Genomic DNA, 6,938 nt, shown 5'->3' on the forward strand with positions numbered 1-6,938 from the left:
TATCTGCTGGAGACAACAGGCCGCACCCACTCACGGCCCAGTTCCCACACCAGGGACCAGTGGGAGTGAGGAGGGGCTTGGTGGTGACAGATCAATCAGGTCTGCATAGGCTTGAACATACAGAGGGGATAAGGTATTATTCTTATAGCCCCTTCCACTTCTTGAGCACTGGGCAAAATACTTTACAGGTGATTTTACTCTGAAAAAGTCCATATATTAATGCCATATATGCCCATTTGCACGTATGCTTGCCTGTTTGTCTAAAGCCAGTCTGCATTTTTAGAATAATGAAATTAATACTTTGTATTCAGAATAAGAATTACAACATTTTTATTAGCTTTGAAGCCCTCATAATCCCATCCCTGACCATGTACTTTGCTCTTCCCACCAAATGTAATTCCTATCCCAAATGTGTTAATGTTTCTTTTGCTTCATGCATAATTTACCCCCACAGGTTTTCCACTGAGCCATTTTGGGTTTTTTATGTATATCATAATAACACCTGCAAATATAATGACAGTTTTATTTCTTTATCTCCAATCTATACCTGTTATTTATTTTTCTTGTCTTATTGCAGGGGCTACATTGTGACATTGGCTTCTTTATTCTTGACATTAAAAGAAATGCTTTAAACATTTCACAGCTAAATATGATCTTTACTATAGGGTTTTTGGCAGATGGCCTTTATCAAGTTAAGAATGTTTAATTTTATTCCTAGTATCTTAACAAGATATTTTTTTAAGGAGTGGATATTGAAATTTATTGAATATCTTTTTCTGCATCTATTGAGATGATTTTTTGCTTCAATATTTTTTTTAACAGATAGGGAAGAGGGCTTTTTATTTTTATTTTTAAAAATTAATTAATTAATTTACGGCTGCGTTGGGTCTTCGTTGCTGTGTGTGGCTTTCTCTAGTTGTGGCGAGCCGGGCCCACTCCTGGTTGCGGTGTGCGGGCTTCTTATTGTGGTGGCTTCTCGTTGTGGAGCATGGGCTCTAGGCGAGCAGCTTCAGTAGTTTCAGCATGCGGACTCTAGAGTGCAGGCTCAGTAGTTGTGGTGCATGGGCTTAGTTGCTCCACAGCATGTGGGATCTTCCCGGATCAGGGATCAAACCTGTGTCCCCTGCATTGGCAGGTGGATTCTTAACCACTGCACCACCAGGGAAGCCTGCTTTAATATGTTAATGTAATAAATTACATTAATTGATTTTCCAATATTTTTGTTTGTTTGTTTGTTTGTTTTTTGGGTTTTTTTTTTTTGTGGTATGCGGGCCTCTCACTGTTGTGGCCTCTCCCGTTGTGGAGCACAGGCTCCGGACGCGCAGGCTCAGCGCCCATGGCTCACGGGCCCATCCGCTCCGCGGCATGTGGGATCTTCCCGGACCGGGGCACGAACCCGTGTCCCCTGCATCGGCAGGCGGACTCGCAACCAGTGCGCCACCAGGGAAGCCCGATTTTCCAATATTAAGTCAACTTTCCTAAGCTCAACTAAACTTGGTCATGTTGCAGTTTTGTTTATATACATTGTTTGATTTTCCAAATTTTTTACGGTTCTTTGTTTAGGATTTTTAACCTCTATATTCAGGAAGATATGCTTTTTTAAAATTTAATTCACACAGAGGCTCAGGTAGAAGTTTATTATGCTATGACAAATAAGGAATTTGAGGCTCCGAGATGTTAAGGAACTTGTTGAAGTCACACAGCATATCAGTGGTGGCACTGGAATGCAATTGCAGACCTGTCTAGACCTGAAGACCACTCTACCATTCTCTATGACAGTCAACCAGGCAGGTACCAGCTCTGATAACTCTTCGCCGTGTGTCCTTGGATATGCTCCTTATCCTCCTGGGGCCTCTGGTTCACTTTGCCGAAAATTCAAAACAATTAGTAATGGCTATCTTAAGGGCCATGCAGAGAAGAATTTTAAAGCCATATCTGGGCTCAGAACGAAAGAGTGCTGGGATTGATTGGTATTGTCTGTCATGGGCACGGGAAGGGAAAGTAGCCAGCATTTCCTTAGGTCTTCTCCTCTGTCACAGTTGGTGAATAGGTTGCCCTTACCTAGAAACCCAAATAGATTGGTAGAGTCTTCCTAGACGGATGAATTAAGAAGGATTCAAAGCTATATTCAGTTTCAGCAGGAAAGATGACTGTGATTGTAGCAATATCTGTTGTGGCCACAGAATTAGAAAGAGCCAGCAGGTACACATCATCTCAGCCATCCCTGCCCCAAAATTCAATACCATAATTGTTCTCAAATATTGCACATACTATGTGCCAGGCACAGTGCAAGGCCCTCTGCAGGGAATGTTTGTTTTCTTTTTCACCACTGTGAAAGGAGGAGGGTTTTATTACCCCTGCTTAAGAGATGCTATGGACTAAACGCTTGTGCCCCTCCAAATTCATATCTTGAAACCCTGCTCTCCAGTGCAGTGGTATTTGGAGGTGGGGCCTTTGGAAGGTTATTAGGTCATGAGGGTGGAGCCTTATAAAAAGGGACGGGAGAGAGATGATCTCTCTCTCTCCACCATATGAAGACAGTGATAACACAGCTGTCTACAAACCAGGAAGCCGGCCCTCACCAGGAGCCGAATCAGCCCACACCTTGATCTTGGACTTCTCAGCCTCCAGAGCTATGAGAAATATGTGTCTGTTGTTTAAGTTACCCAGTTTATGGTATTTTAGCCTGAGCTGAGTAAGACAACAGATGAGGAAAGTGAGGTTCAGAGATGTTTGAAAAATTACCAAAGATCATGCAGCCCATAAATGGTGAAACAGGGATTTGTGCATGAGCTTTTCTGATTGGGCATCTGTATTTCCAACTTCCATTGCCAACCAAGACTAGTGCTGGCTCTAACACTTCCCAGCTGTGTGTCCTTAGGTATGCTACTTAACGGTCTTTATGCTACGACCTCTGCTCCACTTTGTTGAAAACTCCGAATCACCAGCATAGTGACCAGAGACCCATCTAAAGCCAATTGTGGGTGCAGCTGGAAAGCATTCTGGGATCAGTTAGCTATGTCTGACACAGGCAGTCATGAGAAGTGGAAGCGGGCTTGTCTTGTCCACAAGACAAGCCCTGCCTCATAATGCTGCTATTAATAACCATCCTGCTCCATTGACACCTACCGTGTCAGGTACCAGGGAAATAACTCAGAGACATTGGGTGATATAAATGGGGAAATTGATTTCAAACCTGGATATGTTGGACTTCAGAGCCGTTTTTAACGACTGGCCGATACATTGGGGGCAGCGCTGCCAACACATAGCTGTATGTCTTCAGAGACAATCTTAGCTCTTCTTTGGGCTTCTGTTTCCTTTTCATTTATTCTTATTTAAAGGATAGTACAGAGGGTCAACTCCCCTGCAGCTCCATTTGGCTGGGAGTGGCTGTCTGGGGGAGCTGCCGGGAGGATTCTTTTTCTTCTTCTTTCTTCCATTTTTGGCCACGCCATGTGGCTTATGGGATCTTAGTTCCCAGACCAGGGATTGAACCCAGGCCCTCGGCAGTGAGAGTGCGGAATCCTAACCTCTGGACCACCGGGGGAATTCCCTGGAGGATTATTCTGAAGCCACAACCAGGCTCACCAGGAACACAAACTGGGTTGCTTAGCAATGTCTGCCACAGGCGCCTGAAATATAGCAGTAATGTACCCTCCACACATCTGCATCCTGGTCCTGTAACATTAATACTTTACGAACAACATGGCCATGTATTGAGGGCCTGCTATGTGCCAGCCAGAATTCTTTATGTGAACATTTCCAGGCAGTTCTCCCAAAATTGAATGTTATGGGACTCTTTTCTTCATTTAGCAGATGAGAAAACTGAGTCTCATTGAAGGAGGAGGGATTTGCACAAGTTTGGGTAGCATGTAAAAAGTGGACCAAGAATTCCAATTCAGGGTTTAGACTCTAGAGCCCACTCTCAATGAAAAGGCCGATTAAATAAAATAATAATAATAACAAAGCAAAGCAAAGCTGAGTACCCACTCTATGCCAAGCCCCGGGCAACACTACATTTAAACCCACTTTGGGGGCTTCCCTGGTGGCGCGGTGGTTAAGAATCCGCCTGCCAATGCCGGGGACATGGGTTCGAGCCCTGGTCCGGGAAGATCCCTCATACCGCGGAGCAACGAAGCCCGTGCGCCACAACTACTGAAGCCCGTGCACCTAGAGCCCATGCTCTGCAACAAGAGAAGCCACCACAATGAGAAGCCCGCGCACTGCAACGAAGAGCAGCCCCTGCTCGCTGCAACTAGAGAAAGCCCGCGCACAGCAATGGAGACCCAGCGCAGCCAAAAATAAATAAATTTAAAAATAAATAAACAAACCAAAAAGAATAAACAAACAAAGAAAAATAAACCCACTTTGTTGGCCGAGTCTGCTCATTCAACTCAACAAATATTTACTAGGTGCCACCATATGCCAGCTGCTGGCTCCACCCTCCTGTGTATCCTCTGACACTCACGTTGCCTCTCTAGGTCTCTATCCCACTCCTAAAGATAGTGCACAGAGGTCCCCCATGTATGGGGAGATGGAGTCTGAATTCCTGTCTGGGCTCAGCGAGCTAGAATTTTGTGATTGGTTGATAATGTATATTATGGGAGCCCCAAAAGCAATCAGCAGTACATAAGCCACTGTTTCAGGACACATCAGACCCCAGCTTTGGAAGCCCTACTATGTGCCAGGCCCTGAGCCTGTGCTGTTTTCATTGCCTTTCCACAACCACCCTGAAAGCTGGAGATAATCTCCATTTCTCAGATGGAGAAATTGAGGGTAAATGGGACCTGTGACTTGCCCAGGATGACAGAGGAAAGTAGTAGTGACGGTGTTAGGGTTTGACCCCTTGATCTGATGACCCTCGAGCCTACAGGGTTACTGGTCCTCCACCCCCGGAAATACTGTCCTCAACTTGGGTGGGGTTAAGAGGTGACTGGGGGGTTCCCACTCAGGATCTTGAGGCCCAGCCCACTAATCTCACCACCACCCCATCTCCCTCCCATCTGTGCCAGAGCTTAGAGGGATCAGTGTCGCATTTCCTCCGAGGCTGAGCCGGCTGAGCTGCTAATGGGGATCGGATTGGTGGAGGCCACACCCGCCCTGCCTCAGCCCACAGCAAATGCGTGGCCTGGGATGACACAGGGATCACAGGGACCTTCGAGGGCTGTCCCAGAACAGGGATAGAGAGGTGAAGTCAGAGGGGAGGAAGGCAGATCAAAGATGGAGCAAGGGGACCCCCCCTCCCACTCTCTCCAGCTCTTCCTCTGGGTCTCTCCCTCTTTCTGTTTCTCTTTCCCTCTTTTCCCCTCAGTTTCTCTCTCTGTCCATCTCTCCCCTCTGAACGCTTCTCTTTCTCCCCCTCCCTCTCTCTCTCTCTCACCCTTTCTCCAACTCTTTTGCACCATTATACAAACATCTGACATATGGATTTTGCAATGAACACACCTGAGGTTACTTGCTGTGTCAGACCCCCTTGGCCCCCAGCTGTGCCCCCTGGCCCTAGTCACAGTGACAGATGCCTGGGTACTGGCAACAATAGGGCATTGAGTGGCTATGCCTGGTAAGGCTGGGCCACCACGTGGTGCTAAGTGAGCCTCCTACTTCTGGGCCCTTCTCCCTCCATGCAGGGCCCTCACTGTCTCAACTCATCCCCTCACTTCCTCCCAGCCTGTCCCCATGATGGGTCTCTGCCTGAGTACTCTCCATTGGAGTGACCAGGACTCCAAGGGCTTCAAGGCCCTTGTGTGACCTCTGACCACACCCTCTCCCCTTTGTGCATCAGCTTCCCTTTCTCAAATGAGGGCACAGATCGCAGCAATGTATGCTGGACTGCTGCGGGGGTGCTGAGGGTCCTCAGGAGGCCTCGCTCACGTTCCTACATCAGGGTGAGCAGCGTGAGGCACAGAGAGGGGAAGGAGCTGCCCTGAGGTCACACAGCAGAAAAGGGTGGTCTCTCTCTGGCCTTTCTCAGAGCCAGGTGGGTGGGCCCCAGGGTCTAGTAGGGGAGAGGCCCAGGTGTGGAGGGAGTGCTGAGCATCCCCCCACCCACTGTGCTCGTTACTACTCGAAAAAGAGATCCAGGAAGAGACACAGTGTACAGAGACACACACACAGAGACCCGAGAGACAGAAAGAGCGGAAGAAGGAGGCCCCGGCGCCAGGACCAGACAAAGGACGCTCGGCAGCGCGGGGAGCAGAGTCGCGCGGCGGGGGCGGGGGTGGAGCTGGGGTGGGTCTAGAATTGGCCAGCCCCGCCCCCGGGATACGCCCGGGCTGCCAGTGGAAATCCGAGGGCTCGGAAGAGGCAGGGCCCCTGGGGCCCCTGGGGCGGGGCCTAGATGGGCGGGGCAGGGGCGTGGTTAGTAAGGGCGCGGCCGGGCGTGGCCGGGCGCTCGGGAGCTGACCAGCTCTGTGGCTGCTGAAAGCCCCGAGCGCGGGGCGAGTGGCGCGGGCGGGCGGGCGCGCTCAAGGTCATCCCGCGGCCCAGAGCTCTGGCGGGGTGGGGCGCCTGAACCTGGCCTAGGGGGCCTGCCTGAGCCCCTTACCCCATCCCCCGGGGGCGGGGGCCCAGGAGCGGCGGAGCACCCCCTACGAGCCCTCATCTCCCCTCCCCCTCCCCGCAGCCTGAGGCGCCCGCGCGAGGCTACGGCCCGCGAAGAAGCGCCGAGAAACAAAGGGACGCGGCGGCGGTGGCGGCGGGCCCGCGGGGCCGCCGGGCGCGCCCCCTCCTCTCCCCTCCCCGCTTGCCGCAAGGTCGACGGGCTTGAGGACGAGACGCCCGGCTCCAGGGCGCGGTCGAGGCCCAGGGCGCGCGATCCGACGCCACCCCTTCCCTGGGGCTCTCGGGGACTCCTTGCCGCCTTGTCCTGGCCCAGCACCAGTGATTGGGGCCCTGCGTTTGCCTGGGAGGCCTGCTGGGTCCGGGCCTGGATGGAGGAG

The sequence above is a fragment of the Physeter macrocephalus genome, chromosome 2 (genome assembly GCF_002837175.3).
Source record: "Physeter macrocephalus isolate SW-GA chromosome 2, ASM283717v5, whole genome shotgun sequence".
Taxonomy (NCBI): Eukaryota; Metazoa; Chordata; class Mammalia; order Artiodactyla; family Physeteridae; genus Physeter; species Physeter macrocephalus.